The sequence below is a fragment of the Rhinoraja longicauda genome, chromosome 27 (genome assembly GCF_053455715.1).
Source record: "Rhinoraja longicauda isolate Sanriku21f chromosome 27, sRhiLon1.1, whole genome shotgun sequence".
Lineage (NCBI taxonomy): Eukaryota > Metazoa > Chordata > Chondrichthyes > Rajiformes > Arhynchobatidae > Rhinoraja > Rhinoraja longicauda.
The window spans coordinates 19,867,584-19,886,445 of NC_135979.1; the positions used below are offsets into that span (position 1 = coordinate 19,867,584).

Sequence of the window (18,862 nt, forward strand, 5' to 3'; positions counted from 1 at the left end):
CAAACTCACCATTTTGTGTGATTAGTTGCTTAATATAAGTATACCTCCACATCCGTTAATGCTAAAATAAGCCGAATAGGGAAGGCAATAGTGGGTCACACTGACTGTGAAATTGAGAAGTCCTTCATGCCGATGATTCTATTCCTGGCTGAAGGAGAAAGTGGAAGCTGCAGTAAGAACAGGGCTGACACAGAAATGGGGTGAGGGTTATGAAAGACAAGCTCAAGTAAATCACATACTTAATTAATTTCTCGTATTGAGTCACATCAATTCCTTTTGCTCTCATTAGATATTGTTTCATTGATACTGTATTTTGTGTGAAAGATTGGAATTAAAAAATATATATTATTAATTAACACAGTGAATAAATAATCAAAGGCCTCTCATTGTCAGTTTGGAGAAGGATCATGTTCTTAGATCCTGAAATGCATAATGAGAGTCCCTGCTTTTTCAGCACTTGCAGTAACCCAGTTTACAGCAATCCTATTGCATTGTGGGATTCTTTGGGTGATTAGTTCTAGGTCAGCTTGGATGCCTGGCTTCACTGTGTGTGGGTTCAAACAACAGGGTAAGCGTCAAACATGTGTGCTACAGTCTTTCAGGAACAGATGTTAAAACTAAATGCACTGCAATGCTTCATATGTGCTTTTTTCCTCCCCCACTGTTGGCTGCTGAAATGATATTATTTTTTAACATTATAATCTTAAGAGAGAAAGAGGCCTTCCTTGACATGTTCATGTCAAGGACTGCAGCTACAGAGATTTAATGGGTTGTACTAAAAGAAAAATTTGCAGGAAAGGTGTATTAAAAGGTTAAAGAAAAAAATAACCAGTAAGCAATTTTCTAACACAGTGGTGCTTAACTGTATTCTGGTCTCACACTCTTCAGAAATGGACAGTAGGCCTCCTAAAAGGGGCATAGCATGTGTGTATTATAAGAAATGGATGATTAATTGAAAGCTCCAGGGAAGAGAATGAAATGAAAAGAAACCCGCAAATGGTTGCTTCTAATTGCCCAATGTTTTAATGCTATAAAGCAAATATCCGCGCACACACAGAAACATATTAGTTGCCTCTGATTGCCGTGTTTTATTCTTTTTTTTTTGGTCAGATGCATCCAGACGGTGGCATTTTGAGAGGATTCACTGATGTGGTATTTATTTTATGGTGTGAAGCTTTGCTATGTTTCCTTCTGCGTTTAAATGGAATGATCTAATTTTACAGCACAGAAAAGAGCTATTGGGTCTTTTGCGTATATTTTGAAAAGTCAATATCCTGGATTCCTGTCTTCTCTTCAAAATCTTTTTTTTCTTCTGCTTTCTCTTTAAAAGCATTGTGGATTCTGTTTTCATTGTGTTTACAGCAAAAGTATTCTGAATTGTAACTAAGCTATGTGCAAATCTCATATTCTCTCCCTCCTTTCTTGTGGTGGTAATCTTAAACATGTACCTTTTAAGTTCTTAAATTACTCCCCTTTATCTTCGCAAAACACTTCACATTTTGGTAAACATGTAACTTCATAATTTTAATATGCGTTGCATTTTTCCTCATAACCAAAGCCTTTCCCTTTTGACATAATTTAGGTGAATCTCTTTTATATCCATTGCATACTCATTGATAGTAAACAGTCTATATGAGGCTCTTTGTGGAATTATAATATGAGGACTATCTATTTTCCTTGGTGTCCATTTCTGAGTAAGGAGAGGAGATTCTGCTTGTTGCTCTGAAACTACATCTAACAGCAAAAGTGTTGAGACATAAGGCAAGAGAAAGACAATAAAAAGAGTTGTAGTTCGTTTTCTCATTCTAAGAAATAGCCAAATTTTGAAAGAAAGTCCAGTTCAATCGAAGAGAGAGGATGGGAAGAGAAAGAGTTGAGTGGAAGCTTGCAGATGGTGAGAAATCTCCAACCTTTGAATAACGACATGAGAAATAAGGTGGTAGTGAAGTGCAGAGAAACATTTGGGAGCAAGGTGAGTAACATCTGAGCAAAGAAGAGAGGCAATGAATTGGTAATTCAAAGAGGAAAAAAAACAAGGGTGGTGGTAATGGAAAGAATTGGGGATGTACAAGTAAAGGGAGAAACACAGTGATTAAGGAAGTGAAGTGTCACTTTCTGTGTAACTCCCATTTACAAAGTAAACAGAAGCAGAATGAAGTTACAGGAAGAGAGGCAGAAGAGAGAGAAAGAAAGAAATAATGGGGTAGATATTTATCTACACGGTTCTGTTGCAAATGTGTATTTTGTGTCTCCCTAACATTGTTTAAAATATATATATTTTTTAGTGATATTTCATTGTATTATAATAAGCAGGCTCCCTTGTAATTTTTTTTTTCTTTTTTTTTTTTTTTTCTTCATTTTTTTCTTTTTTTTTTCCTCCATTGGAACCTAATCAGATGTACAGCACTTTGGTCAACGTGGGTTGTTTTTTAAATGTGCTATACAAATAAAATTGACTTGACTTGACTTGACTTGACTTGACTTGTAATAGTAGTTGAATTTCCCACAGCAGCAACATCATTAGGCAGCTCTTAAAAGAAAAGGCACACAATGCCACCAGCTCTCTTCCAATTGCTCAGGGAGGAGAGCATGCTCCCATTCTTACAAAGAGAAATCTTGAGAAACTCTTGACTTCCATCACACGCTGGAGGCAGGACCTCTGTTTAAGGGGCCATACAGATCTTCTCGGTCCATCTGCATTGAACTGGCAGGAAGTTGCCAGGGAGTTCTTGGCTACAGGCAACATTGCCCGCATTGGTTAACTGTGTTAAAAAAGGATCTCATGACCTCAGAAGATTAATCAAGGTGAGTCCTCACAATGAAAGACTTCCTTGTTCCATCTGTCTCTTCACTTCCATTCACAGTTTATTAACATCATCCTGTGAACCACAGTCGTTACATCACTCAAACACATTAGCATCTTTTGCCTCTTTTCTCACCTCTCTCTCGCTTGCCATGGCCCTGCCACTCTGAGTCTTTCTCTTTTGCTTTTTCTTTCTTTTCCTTTCCCAGCTACTTTCCATTTGCAACTCTGGGCCTCTCTACATTCTCACATTTCTCCCCATTTGCCTGTCCCTCCCCCTCACTCCTTCTCTCCCCATTTATCTTCCAACTTCTCAGTCTGTGCTCTATTCCTTTCTTTGGTCTTAGAATTTCTGTTAAATGAGGACTGAAGATCTTGTGCCCTGGACACAGCACTGACGTCCAGCACAAATATTCAGTGTGATTCCATGCATCAAATTACTCATTTATTGACAACAGTGTCTTTTCTCCATCTCCAATAATCACCTCCCACACCTTCTGCATGACTATTGCATACTATCAGCTAAGAATTCACAAGACCTGTGTGCTCAGCTGCCTTTTGCAATATTGTTTTATCTGTTTTAGGTAAATATTACCAAAGGTGGTGATTAGGTGGACGTCACTCCAGACTGAAGCGGAAAACCTCCACGCAGCGGGTGGATTTGAAAGAGGAAATGGTGAACCAGATGAGTGCTGGAGCAAAAGAGCCCCTGGCACCAGGAGAATCAGAGCTTTCTGAAATCTGCTGGGTGCGATTTCATTGCACTTTAACACAACCTCACTCATTGGTACAGGTGGCTTTACCTGGTACAATTGCATCTACAACTAAACCTTCACCTATTGCATCTACAACTAAACCTTCACCTGGTTGAATTGAATCTACAATCAAACTGCAATGTACAGCACCATATGTATAATTAACCATTTTCCATCAATAGGAATTAAAGTGGAACTTTGGTCTCATTGAAAATAATGCCTTATGGCCCACATGTCATCACGGTGCACTTGGACAAGTAGACACCCATGGTTTCTGCATCGCATTTGTTACTGATACTTTGTCTCATTATCAGACGTGCCTGTTAACTGCAGTGAGAATGTTTAGTATTTCCTTCACATTTCAGCAGACCAGGATAAGAGGATACAAACACATCCCTCATCTTGCCTTAACAGAAACCTTAAAATGCATGCAATCGAATACGAAAATTGTTTAACACAGACACCAGTAATGTGCATGTACACTTAGTCCTTTTGCAAGGGATAGGTAACTACGGAGGTTTATGTGCTGGACTCCAATAAATTGGGAACCTTTGCCATGAGAGCAATATAGTTGTGTCGGCAAAGCTTGGAATCAGGTGCATGGTCATAATCTTTGATTGGTCATAGATTTTTTCAAAGCTTCATTGGAAATTTCTGCTCTTGCAAATGTGCCCTGTGAAGCAGCCCATCTTAGGTCAGTAGCACCAAGAGTTCAAGTCTCTGACAGTACTTTCAAATGGGTGTAGAAATCAATAGTTCCAAGAAGATCCCAATCTGCAGCATGGTGTCAACATTATCAGCATCATTATCTGGCATGCCTGGTGATGAGAGGAAACCTCTATGGTTCAGCAATGCTGGAGGACCATCTATTCCATTTCTTTGCAAGGTTCCCTTAGAAAGACAGAGAAGGGTGCCCTGTGGCACAGTTTGCTGCCCCAGCGAAGCACTGGAGTCACATTTCGAGAAGAAGAGCAGTGCTGTACTTAAGCACCCCTTGTTCCAGTACATCAGTCACCATAGAGCTCAGATATTGCCATTGTGAGGGGAGAGACTAAACTAAAGGGACAAATTTGCTGAGAGGAGACATCTGGTACAGGTAGACTGGAATCAGGCAGGAGAGGAAGGGGAGTTATTGTCTCAGAAGTATCCACACAGGTTGAGTTCCATTGGAAGTTCTAACTTGAAGGGGCAGATGAGTCCTATGAAATGGAGGCATTGAATAAGACTAACGGACGGATCATTGCGTATGAGATGACCAGGTATCATGGAGGAGTCCATGTCCATAACATCTCAGCAGTTGGCGCAGAGCCAGGGAGAATCCCTCTTCCACTTTGGAAATGATTCATTCTTCTGTGCCAAACAATGCTGAGGAAGCAGTAGCTATGAAAGCAGGTCCTTCCTCAATTGAGACCCAGTCTCTGTCCCCTCAGGGCTCTGCCAATCCTGAACCCAGCACAGAGTGATTCCCAGGGGCAGCTGGACATGGGTGCTATCAGGGAACAGAGCCATGATGCACGGTCCATTTGTCAGCTGCTCTGCGTTCTGTTGGCAATGCAAGAACTGAGATCCCTTTTCTCTCTGGATGATAGGCACCATCCTCACCTGTCCAACCAAGCTTGCTTCCCCAGATTGCAAATGCATCAGTTATTAACCTCAGAGTATGGAGCCAGCCCATCAGGGACATACCAAGAGGACATCTTTATCTTGGAGATGTGGAGCTCATGCCTCGAGCAGTTTGGTGGCATTCTTAGCGGAAGAACTGCAATGCAGTGGTAGGGCTTCCAAACCTACATGGAAAATCTTTAAAACAAAGAGACACAAGTGGTCAATGGATTTTGATTGACTGATTTGCGTTTGTGTTACATTGGGTTGGTTATATCACTTGTGTGCCTGACACCAGTTTTCCTTCAAACAAACATTATTACAAGCTCTGTAAGGAAGGAGAACACTAGGTGGACAGCAAAAAAAATATCCAAGCCATGTTTGCAAAGCCTCTTTGAAGGAGTGCAATATTCCCAGTGACTCTTGGGAATCTCTCACTGACGACTGCTCAAAGTGCTAAAGGAGCATTTGGGATCTTCAGGTACTGGGAGCACTCAGAAACACTGCCGAAGTGGCAGAAGAAGTGTACCAACTCACAAACTATCCATCCTGTCAACATGTGTAGCCATGGGCTACACTCGCATGGGCCCTAACTATGCCTGCCTCTTTGTAGGGTACATCGAACAATCCCTGTTCCAGGCATACACTGGCCCTATCCCCGAACTCTACCTCTGCTACAGTGATGACTGCATTGGTGCTACCTCTTGTACCCATGCAGAACTCAGTGACTTCATACATTTCACCACTAATTTCCATCCTGCTCTTAAATATACTTGGACCATCTCCGACATCTCCCTACCATTTCTGGATCTCACCATCTCCATCACAGGAGACAGACCAGTGACTGACCTCTACTACAAACCCACTGACTCCCATAGCTATCTTGACTACACTTCTTCCCACCATGTTTCCTGGAAAAACTCTATCCCCTAATCCCAATTCCTCAGTCTATGCCGCATCTGCGCCCAGGATGAGATGTTCCATACTAGGGTATCGGAGATGTCCTCATTCTTTAGAAAACAGGGTTTCACCTCTTCCATTATCGATGAGGCTCTCACTAGGGTCTCCTCTATATCCCACAGCTCCGCTCTTGCTCCACCTCCCCCCATTCGTAACAAGGAGAGAGTCCCCCTTGTTCTCACCTTCCACCCTTCGCACACAACAAATTATCCTCCAACATTTCCGCCACCTCCAACGGGATCCCACTACTGGCCACATCTTCCCATCTCCATCCCTTTCTGCTTTCCCTCCGAAACTCCCTGGTCCACTTGTCCCTTCCCAATCAAACCACCCCCTCCCCAGGTACTTTTCCCTGCAACTGCAGGAGATGTAACACCTGTCCCTTTACCCCCCCCCCCCTTAACTCCATCCAAGGACCCAAACAGTCTTTCCAGGTGAGGCAGAGGTTCACCTGCACCTCTTCCAACTTCATCTATTGTATCCGTTGTTCCAGATGTCAACTTCTCTACATTGGCGAGACCAAGCGCAGGCTTGGTGATCGTTTCACTCAACACCTCCGCTCAGTCCGTCTCAACTAACCTGATCTCCTGGTGGCTCAGCACTTCAACTCCCCCTCCTATTCCCAATCTGACCTTTCTGTCCTGGGCCTCCTCCATTGTCAGAGTGAGGCCCAGTGCAAATTGGAGGAACAGCGCCTCATATTTCGCTTGTGCAGTTTACACCCCAGTGGTATGAACATTGACCTCTAACTTCAGGTAGTCCCTGCTTCTCCTCTCTATCCCCTCCCCCTTCCCAATTTTCCCACTAATCTTCCTGTCTCTGACTACATCCTATCTTTGTCCCGCCCCCTCCCCTGACATGTCTGAAGAAGGGTCTCGACCCGAAAAGTCATCCATTCCTTCTCTCTCGGGATGCTGCCTGACCCATTGAGTTGCTCTAGCATTTTATGTCTACCATCCTGTGAACACTATCTGCCTCATCTGTGGAATAGTCAGCAGTTCCCACATTGGTCTCATCAGGACCTGAATAGGGTTCTGAATAGAAGCAAGTTATCCTCAATCACAAGAGAATGCTGAAGAAGATGATTGTTTCTGGTAGCTTGCTTTTCTGTTTCAACAAAGTTATTTATCCATTTGAGCAGCTTGTGCTGAGTGGAGTCTGTTAATATAACTGACCATAATTTTCCATGCTGTGAATCATTTTGTTCCTTCCCCTGATTTAACCAAGGTAAATCAGTTGAATGCATGGAAGTGTTGGTTCAGTTACCCCTTCAGTGCACAAGATGAATGCCATCATAAGCTTTAGCCAATCCAAACGTATAGTCTAAGGACAAGGTCCTATTCCTATTTGATACTATTTCATTTCATTTGCTTATAGTTCACACTATCATTTAAGGTGAAAACCACTGAACCAACCTGCATTAATGCAATGTAGGTGGCTCATTATGGAGATATTGAATGTTGCACTGCTGTGGAAACAAATGGACAAATCTGTGGATAGAAATATGCATGAGTGGACACCAAAATCCTAATCCACAAACGAGTAGACAATGTTAACAATTGGTGATAAAATACCCTGAAATGTACATGGAATTTGCTTCAGATGACACAATCGAATATTTCAACTGAACAATACTGTTTTTTTTGCCATTCTGCAAATAAAATCGAATTGATTAGAGAACACATTTTCTGATTTACTGTGTCCAATGACATGGGAGGTGGATTTATTCAAAATTCAGCAATTTCACAAAATAAATTGACCCATTTGACCTCACCAAAAAATATTTATGAATAGAAAGTTTATTTTTCAAATTTAAAAAATTCAGAATTTAAACGGCGATACTAGATGTTACATATCATTAACAATTTGCCTGCGCTTGTGAAGAATATGACACAATGTTTTGGTTTGAGTTCTAAATGTTCATGATAAACATTGTATTTCAGTGCCAACTAAGAATCTAATTTCATTCAACGACTTAGAATTTCAGGCACTTTCTTTATATGTAAGGGCTAACATTACGAATGCAGCTATGTGGGTTTTAGTGCAGGAGTGTAAAAGCTCCAGCTCAGATTATTCCTGGGGCATCCTGTTGTCAGCATGGAAGTGCGGTTTATGGCTAATCCATCTTCTGATATCAGCAACCGGCCTCAAAGCCTGAAGTGTTAAGAAGAACATCTTGCCATATGGGCTGCCCTTTGTTCCCAAGAAAGAAGAGGTCACGATGGACACGACGGACACAGAGGTCCCGAAAGACACATAAAGATTTATAGGACATTGTAAACTTGCCATATAAGGCAGCGATGGAAAAATACTGGCACATGTATTTAGGGTATAAAAGGTGTGTAAATGTAAGCTTTCGGAGAGAGAGGCTACACTAGCTGCCTGAGCGTTTCTGAACGCTCCGGTATCTAGGCTCTCTCCCACCTGGGTGAGTAGAATAAAGAGGTTAAACGATTTTGGTTGTCTGACTATTCTGTTAATAGGTCACGAACTACAACATTTGGCGTAGTCGGCAGGATCTCTTTGGCACCGTCAACCACGAATGACTAAGAGGCAGCGGTGACTGAAACACGTCTGCAGGGGACAGAGTGCACTTCTCGGCAGTTGTTCGAGACCCCGCACGTTGACGTCTTTCAGACACTGAAGTCCCTCGTTTGGGGTTGATTTCGTGTCCAACTGAGATTCATAGACGAACCGATAAGGAAAAGGGCAAGGATAAGGATACGTATTAGGAAGGTAAGGGGCGGTCACTCTTGTTGACATTGTCTTGGTCTGGGTAAATTGATCGTTTGGTAAAATTTATTGGTAACATAATTTTGGATAATTGGATGTCAGACATGTGAGACGGACTTTGGATAAGAGTGATGGCGGTGAACACGTGTTATTTATCTGCTTCGTTAATAATAAGGTTGGGAAACGAAGTCTGGCCAGTGGGAGGTACATGGAATGCAGAGCCTATCAAAGAATGGAAAGAGGGGGCGCAGAAATGCCATCAGGAGTCGAGGGAGCGAAGTTGGAGGGAAAATGCAAGTAGTAGAGGGATATCAGTGTGTGATAGGATGGGAATACCAAAAAGATGCGATATTATGCAAGCGGAATGTAAGGTGTATGATCTAAGACTTGACCGTGCTACCCGAGCTCGAGGTGAATTTAAAACCGGTACCAAAGGGATATATCCCGCCTAACAACAACAAAAGTCAGAATCCGAAACACTGGAGTCTATAGCGGCTTTACTAGGTAATCAGGAGTCCGAGGGTGACAAGGAACCCTGGACATGTCCAATCCCCACAGTCCCACAGGCAGAGCCACCGGCTGCGGTGGTGCCAGTCCCGGATCTACCCTCCCCGCCAGGATATTGGGGACTACCGCCCGATTATGAGACAGCATCAGGGAATATGGATAGGTCCTAGACAAAGGGTTAAGTTGCGCCATGAACAAGAATCCGCACGATCGGCGCTAGAGATTGAGGATACTGCCTACCCTCGCCTTTTTCAGTACACCTCATGCTGCCCAGCAGGCTGAATTATTTGCCCTCACGCAGGCCTGCCACCTTTGCGCAGACCAACTTGCTAATATTTATACCGACTCACAATATGCCTTTTGGGTTGCACATGATATTGGTAACCTGTGGCAGCACAGGGGCTTTTTGACTGCAGCAGGCACTCCTATTAAAAATGCCCTGTTTGTCCGAAATCTACTAGCGGCCTTAACACTCCCGAAAACCTTGGCTGTCATTAAATGTAATTTGCATACATCTGCCAAGGATCCCATTTCTTTCGGGAATTCATTGGCTGACACATTGGCACGCACAGATGCCCTGGCCCCTACCATTTTAGTTTCTTCAGGTGAACAACAGCAGTTTTCTGCAACTACCGCTATGCCCAGTGTTTCAGAATTCTGCCAGCTTCAGGGGGACGCCCCCGAGGCTGAGAGACACCAGTGGAGCCAGGATGGGTGTTCCCCTCGCGAATCTGACTCGCTTTGGGTTACTGCCTCTGGCAAAGTTTGTGTCTCTAACGCGCTTTTACCTGTTTTGTTGCATTATGTGCACTCTCTTACCCTTGCTGGTAAGAGGGGAATGTTGGATGTAATAAATGCTACATGGTATCACCCCAAAATACATTGGGGTTTACAAATTGATTTTATTGAATTGCCACGTGTTCATAGTTATAAGTATTGCTTAGTTATTGTTGATGTGTTTAGCTGATGGATTGAAGCCGAAGGTCTTGATAGGACTTTGACATCCAGTCTGAAATTTCAAACTATATAATGCTTAGCATTGTAAAATAATGTTCATTTTGCTATTGTTACTCCCGCTATTAGGGGAAGTGCACTCAAGATCTATATGGGATTGTGGTCAATCTGTATTTCCTTCATGACATTTATGTAAAGACGATCAGATGATATGCAGAGGAGGCAATGGCACAATACCCTGGAAGGCAGAAAGAATAGGACCCTGCTCAGGACGGTTTAATAAGACCAGAGCTAAACAATTGAGAGACCAAGCCTATTGGGTTGTACCCTGCGGACAAGCTTTGTGCCAGTTTAATTTCCAATGCCTGACAGATGAATTTAGTTTTCCATGTAAGAAGCAGCAGCCATATCAGGGTCGGTCTAGACGAACTTGAGGGTTACATCAGTCGTCCCTACGAGAAGAGATGAGGGGAAGAATAGACTGGAGAAGGGACTCTTGCAGTAGAACGCAGGAGAGCTTTACATGTCCAGCCAACACAGCATGCGCAGTAGAGAAGTATGAAGTACAATGCCCTGAGGGGTGCGGAGGGTATGCAGCAAAAGGACAGTTAATGGTTATTATACATAACCAAGGGAAGGTCAATTTGACCACTAAATGGAATGTAAGCATGACTTGTGAAAGAGGAGATGGAACCGCATGGTTGAGTAATCAAACTGCGTTAAGGGAATGGAGCAGAAAGGGCTGGAACGGCTGGGGGGCAAGTAGCAGCACTTACATTCTGAAGAAAGATGATTGGTTGGCGTGTACCAATGCTACTCAGATAGAAGGAAGGCACCCCCTAGTAATAATTTGGTCAGTACGAGAGACTACCCAGGAAGAATCCAATGTAGGACATTTAAGGCGAATGTATACAACTTGTACCCCAATGGTTAGATTCCCGAATGTGTTAAATTTGACTGTCAGGATAGAATATGAATCCAGGAAGCAGAGTGAATGTAACGTTGCTGAAATTACAATGGAGGTGTTGGGACTGCAATAGGAGCGTTAAATTTCTTTGATATAGAGACCCTACAAAATAAGATACAGACAGTAGGAGGATTGATGGGAGAAGGAATAAAACTACAAAATGCTTGGGATAAAGGATTACAAGAAATGCAATTTTTAGGATGGTTATTTGATGTAATGACTTGAAGACAGGATGAAGAGGTAGAAAAAGAACTGGAAAGGGTAATGCAGAATCAAACGGAGTTAAATTCGAATTACACCCACTGTATGTTGAAAGAAATAGTGCCGAGGTTTGGACTACTGTGTACATTGAGCACTTTGGACAATGGACCCCATTTTACAGCCAAAGTTAATGAGGAAATGTGCAAGCTGTTAAATATCCACTAGCAGTTCCACTGCGTACACCATCCACAAGCTGCAGGTATAGTGGACTGAGCAAATGGCTCACAAAAAAATAAATTGGCCTTGTACTTTGGAAAAATTGGAGGTTACTCAGGAATTTTGTTTTTGTCTTTCAGTCCAGGTATTTTAAAATTCATGTTACAAGTTGACAAAGCTTTTAATCAGGCATAGCAACTTCATGGTGGACTATTTTATGGATAACACCTTTCCTTACTCCTATTCCGTGCATGCTTTACTATTGACTTATTTACTGCCTAGTATTGAGAGCGATAACCATTTGCTCGGAGGGTGAGCTGGTGCTTTGGAACACCAGGTCTTCCCGGTTAGCCCTGGCTCCAATAATTGGTGTATGGATTATGATAACCGATCAGATGACTGTGGATGTCAGTGTTTTAATGGGTGGTCATTGAGACCCTATCTTAATCAAACACAGGAGAATTGGCCCCGGATACAAGTTAATTCTCTTCATGACTCTCCAGAAACACCAATAAATATAACCCGTTTCTGTAGAATGGGATCGAGACCAAATGAAGTTAGCCTGTCTGTGGGATTCAGCACATGCACCCATATCAGTACTGCAGGTCCCCCAAGACCTCTTAATGGGATTTACTTAATATGTGGGAGCTGAGTGTATGTCCGGTTACCAGGACTTTCGCCACAGTGTGATCAGGGATCTTATGAAACCTGGACAGGGTGCTGTTGTCTAGCTTTTGTAATCCCACATTTACGAATTATAAATCATCCTCTACAGCATCCAGAGTGGCGCTCTAAATGAACTGTATCGGAGTTGAGAGGTTTTGGTGGCTAATATTCCCGAGATGGGGAATCGCTTGGGCGAGAACCGAAATGAGAAACTTAGCTAGTACCCTGGAACAATTAGCAAATTGTACTGCTGAAGGGCTGTACGAGACTCAGGAACAAATAGGCCAGCTAACAGCTGAAATGGTGGCCCTGCGTCTTGTCGCTCTCCAGAATCGTACGGCCCTAGATTTCCTGCTAGCCGAGAAAGGGGTACCTGTGCTATGATAGGGCAAGAATGTTGTACATTTGTACCAGATGTATCCTCTAAAATCACCAATATTGCGGGGCATGTGAAGGAGGTTATAGAAAGAGCGTTTAGCGTTTGAGCCCTCTGAGGGGGCGCTGTGAACTGTTTATGTATGTGCTGTTATGTTTGTGTGCTATTGTATGTTCGATCTTAGTACCTGAACTGATGTACAGCACTTTGGTCAACGTGGGTTGTTTTTAAATGTGCTATACAAATATAATTGACTTGACTTAACTAGGAAAATAGGGCCAGATTTAGCCCAAGATCGAATTAATGCTTCAGGGTGGATTGGTTTTGTTTAGGATATTTGTGGGGGCCGATTCTCCATTATGGCAGTATCATTGTGTTAATTGTTGTGATTCTGTTCATCTGTTATTGCTTCGGTCCATGTATATGCCAAATATTTGTCAACCGGCCACTTTAAAAGACTGTGATTATAGCATAATCAAAGAGGGGAATGTAAGGGCTAACATTTACGAATGCAGCTATGTGGGTTTTATTGCAGGAGTGTAAAAACTCCAGCTCGGATTATTCCTGGGGCATCCTGTTGTCAGCATGGAAGTGCGGTTTATGGCTGATCCATCTTCTGATATCAGCAACCGGCCTCAAAGCTTTGAAGTGTTAAGAAGAACATCTTGCCATATGGACTGCCCTTTGTTCCCAAGAAAGAAGAGGTCACGATGGACACGACGGACACGGAGGTCCCGAAAGACACATAAAGATTTATAGGACATTGTAAACTTGCCATATAAGGCAGCGATGGAAAAATACTGGCACATGTATTTAGGGTATAAAAGGTGTGTAAATGTAAGCTTTCGGAGAGAGAGGCTACACTAGCTTCCTGAGCGTTTCTGAACGCTCCGGTATCTTGGCTCTCTCCCACCTGGGTGAGTAGATAAAGAGGTTAAACGATTTTGGTTGTCTGACTATTCTGTTAATAGGTCACGAACTACAACATATATACTCTCCTATGCAATAAACATGATTTGTACACAGAATTAGAATTATGTGGCGGTCCCTGGTGGTGAGTCACGTGTGGGCCACAGGACTCCCCTCCCCCCCCAAACCCAGAGGCGCGGAACCGAACGGGAAGACGACCGAGGCGGCCAGACCTTGTGCATACGTCCCCACGAACAGGGGACAAGCCCGGTACAGACAAATTCGGGAGCTGGCCAGGCGGCAGGGCGGAGGTTTGCCCTGATCGTGTGCCATCAGTACCTTCGAGGGCACAGCAACCTGGGGCCACGCCCACGGGGGCTCAGCTGAGTCTCGTGCTCTGGGAGAAGCTGTTATGAGCAAGAAGAAGTGGTGGTGCTTCTATCACCAAAGCTGGAGTTCCCGCCAATGCCGCTCGCCCTGTTCGTTTCTGGGAAGTGGCGGGGCCGGCCGGCCGCCAGTAATCACCTCGGCGGTTGGCCAGATACACAGCTTATATGCATGGGACCGGCGCTCAGGACGACGATTCCTGGTAGACACAGGGGCAGAAGTCAGCGTTTTGCCTGGGGCAGAAGTCAGCGTGGACACTCATTCTGGGAAGCGGGGGCCCTCATTAACTGCCGTGATTGGCAGCACCATATGAACTTACAGCGTCTGCACCATTCCGCTTATCTTTGGGTCTTGCCACTTTACCTGGCCTTTCACCATTGCCGATGTGTCCCAGCCGTTGCTGGGCTCTAACTTCCTGTGGCCGCAATCACTTTTAGTTGACGTGAGGGGGCAGTGCCTCGTCCACGCTTCCACATTGGAAGTGATCTCCTTGTGGACACTTCTGTCCTGTCGTGTGCTCGAACCCTCGTGGCTCACTGGATTGCCCGTTTCGGGGTGCCGCTGTACATTTCCTTGGACCGGGGTGCCCAGTTCATGTCTGAGCTGTGGTCCGCAATGGCTCGCCTGTTGGGGACACAGCTTCACCACACGACGGTGTATCATCCCCAGTCTAATGGGTTGGTGGAGCGGTTCCACCGCCATCTCAAAGCCGCTTTCAAGGTACGCGTCACGGGTCCCGAATTGATGGATGAGTTGCCGTGGGTTTTGCTGGGTATTCGGACTGCCCCGAAGGAGGATTTGGCTTCATCCTCAGCCGAATTAGTCTATGACACCCCGCTCTCTGTTCCCGGGGAATTTATTCCGGCCGCTGGTGTGTCCCGGGAGCAGTCGTCATCTGTGTTGGTTCGTTTGCGTGAACATCGGCGCTCTGTCTCCTGCCCCGCCGTCTCGCCATGGGGTGGCTCCTGCCCATGTACCCCCGGCTCTCATCGACTGTTTGTATGTTTTTCTGCGCTGCGGCACCCCCAGGTCGTCTTTGCAGCCCCCATATGAGGGTCTCTATCGGAGGCGTCTCGATCGGGTGCTGCAGCATGGGCCTGCTACTTTTGTTTTGGACGTGGGTGGTCGGCGGGAGACTATGTCTGTGGCTCGTTTAAAGCCGGCCCATTTGGACCTTAGCGAGCCAGTGCGGGTGGCCCAGCCTCGTTGTCAGGGGCGTCCGACATGCAGGTTGCTCAGAAATTCGTCCGTACCGGGCGTGTCCCCTGTGCGTGGGGATGTATGCACGAGGTCAGGCCGCCTCGTTCGTCTTCCCATTTGGTTCCGTGCCTCTGGTTCTGGGGGGGGGGGGGGTCCTGTGGTGGTCCCTGGTGGTGACCCACGCCTGGTGCGAACCCTCGGCTCGGGGGGTGGGGGGTCACAGAACTTGGAATGGGGAGGAGTGGCAGTTGGTCGTGGAGTTCCAGGAGGATTTGAACTGGTTGGGGGTTTGGGGAGCTGTGTGGTGCTTGAGCAATAAAGAAAACTTCGTTTGACACGTGTCCGTCTTCATTGGCTTTGCTTGACACCCGTGTCCCGCTTCAAGGTGACGATATAACATATGATAATAAGGCAAGGCAGCTACTTGGCTGGACTTATAAAAATGAGCCTAACTAGTCTAATGAAGTATATACTGTATGTTGCATAAATCCATTTTACTTCATTTAACACTTCACAAATATTGGCATGTCCCCTTCTCTCATATCCTTATCTGGACTTTCATCTATGCTTCACAAAGTGTGCTTTTCAAAATAAAACCTTCAATTTTGACTGTGGTCAAAATTTTGACTGGTCAATTTTGATTGTTTGAAATATAATTTGCATGTTCCTTCTCTGCTATAAAGTATCAACTACTCCATGGAGTATCAACTACTCCAAGCTCTACCTTCAAACATCTTACATTGTAAAAATGTTTCTTCTGAATTTCAGTTTGATATGTTAGTAACTATCTTATATTTATAACCCTTATTTTTGGCTACTAACTGGTCTTCATCTACTCTATGAAGTCTCACGATGTCATCAGTACCAAGTTAGGTTACTACTGCCTTTTCGTTTCTCACAATGAATGTTCTTGTCATTTTAAATGTTACACAACACCTTGGGGGTACATTGGAGCTTAACAGTCTTTGGAGAAGCACAAATGGGAATTTACTGTTCCACTTTGTCACTGCTCTTGCATTGTGCTTCTGTGAATTCAGTTCTGCAATATTCTGTTTTTAGATTGTGAACAAAGTAAATTTTCCTCTGTTTTATGAAATGATTAAGACATTAAAGGTTGTGAACAGAGCTGATTTCAATTGGTAATTGACTCTGCATTAAAGTTTGACAAGCAAGTCAACGCTGTGGTAAAAGCCAGCTTCTTCCAACTTCGTACCATAGCTAAAATCAAACCATTCCTCCAATTTGACGACATTGAAAAAATCATCCGCCTATACTACTGCAACTCCCTATACACTGGGATCAGCCAATCATCCCTGCCCCGCCTGCAATTGGTCCAAAACGCCGCAGCGAGACTCCTGACGGGTACCCGTAAAAGAGACCACATCACCCCGATTCTGGCCTCTCTCCACTGGCTCCCAGTACGGTACCGAATCAACTTCAAGCTCCTCCTATTCACATACAAAGCCCTAAACGGGCTTGTCCCCTCTATATCAAAAATCTTCTAACCCACCACTCTATCTCCAGGTCCCTCAGGTCGGCCGACTTGGGGCTACTCACTATCCCGCGGTCTAGGCTTAAGCTCAGGGGTGACTGCACTTTTGCGGTTGCAGCTCCTAGACTGTGGAACAGCATCCCTCTCCCCATTAGAACTGCCCCCTCCATCGACTCCTTTAAGTCCAGGCTGAAAACCTATTTCTACTCCCTAGCGTTTGAAGCCCTCTGAGAATTGTTTATGTATGTGCTGTTATGTTTGTGTGTTCGTTCTTAGTACCTGAACTGATGTACAGCACTTTGGTCAACATGGGTTGTTTTTAAATGTGCTATACAAATAAAATTGACTTGGTTTGACTTGACTTGGATCTATGCAAGGGTACAGTCAGACGGAATCTCCTGAAAATCTGCTGACATGGTTTACATTGAGATCTCAAGCCACAGGTTGATTCTGTGTGTTTAATCTTCTGTAAATTTGTTAGTCTGATGAATAGTTTTCATAAATTCACATGGTAAATATCATCAACCTCTCCATCTTCACCTACTCTCAGCTTGCACTTTTTACCTGTTTTGTCAAGTGTGAAGAGTCGCACTTTTGGAGGACACTTCGAATGTTAGAGGAAAGTAGACACTTGTGCGTCGAGTGTAAGGGGAATAATATATAGTGGATAGCAAGACACTCAACAGCATTAATGTACAGGGAGATCTTGAGATCCAAGTCCATAGCTCTGGGAGGAAGAGGTTGTTGTCTAGGTATCTTTGCTACCAAGTGCTCCATCTCTTTCCTGTGCTCTGTCTTGTCATTGTTTGAGATCAGGCCCATTATGTCCAGCGGGTCTAAGATCCACCATCATGAAGTGCTTCAAGAGTCTGGTGATGGTGCACATTAACTCCAGCCTCCCAGTTGGCCTTGATCCACTGCAGTTTGCTTGCCTTTGCAAAAGGTCCCCAGCAGACACAATCTCCCTGGCCTTAAATTCATTTTTGGAACACCTAGATAACAGGACTCCTTTGGTAGACTCCTATTATTAACAATAGCTCTGGCTTCAACATCATAATCCCATCCAATCCCATACACGTTTGCTGATGACACCACGACCATAAACAATGACGAGACAGAGTACTTGAAGGAGACAGAGAATTGGCATTAACATTACCAACGATCTGTGGTGGACCAAACACATTGAAGGCACACCAACATCTCTACTTCCTTAGGATACTGAGGAAATTCAACATGTCTCCAATGGCATTTACAAATTTCTACAGATGCACCATAGAAAGCATATTGTCGAGTTGCATCTCAGCTTGGTTTGGTAACAGTTCTTCCCAAGACCTCAAGAAATTGCAGAGAGTTGTAGATGTAGACCAGTTGATCACACAGGCAAACACACAATGCTGGAGTAACTCAGCGGGACAGGCAGCATCTCTGGAGAGAAGGAATGGGTGACATTTCGAGTCGAGACCCTTTTTCAGACTGAAGGGTCTGGACCCGAAATGTCACCCATTCCTTCTCTCCAGAGATGCTGCCTGTCCTGCTGAGTTACTCCAGCATTCTGTGTCTACCTTCGATTTAAACCAGCATCTGCAGTTCTTTCCTACACAGTTGATCACACAGACCAGGCACACCATCATTGATTCCATCTACACTTCACGTTGCCTCAGAAAAGCAGCCAATATAATCGAAGACTTGTTCCACCATAATCATTCCTTCTCCATGACAAACAGTATAGAAGCTTGAAAGTGCACACTGCCAAACTTCAGAACAGCTTCTTCCCATCTTTTACGAGGCTTCTGAATAGTCCTTCCGGATGATTCACCACTACCCCATTGCAGACATTGGATATTGCCAGTGGAACTGATGCACTTCAATGCTGAGAATTATATTTTGCATTCTGTATTTCCCCCTTTGCTCTACCCATTGTAATTGAGTTTGTCTTGATTGTATTTATTTATAGTTTTATCTGATCCGATTGGATAGCATGCAAAACAAAGCAATGATACACGTGACCAAGATAAACTTAAATCTAAACCTTGCAGTGATGTCATCTGCAAACTTGTAAAGAGAGTTGGAGCAGAATTTGGCCACTTAGGCGTGAGTGAGATTGAATATGTTGTTATATAAGGAGATAGCCTAC

General features: G+C 44.2%; 1 protein-coding gene across 2 annotated transcripts in view; it reads left to right on the forward strand.

Annotated features, from left to right (window-relative positions):
* Positions 1–527: 527 nt before the first annotated feature.
* LOC144606891 (zinc finger MYM-type protein 4-like) overlaps positions 528–18,862 on the forward strand; it is a 140,820-nt gene continuing 122,485 nt past the window's right edge. For both annotated transcript variants that reach the window (XM_078423354.1, XM_078423355.1), the window contains exon 1: positions 528–568. The gene's annotated coding sequence lies outside the window, so the exon portion shown is untranslated. The remainder of the gene's footprint in view (positions 569–18,862) is intronic.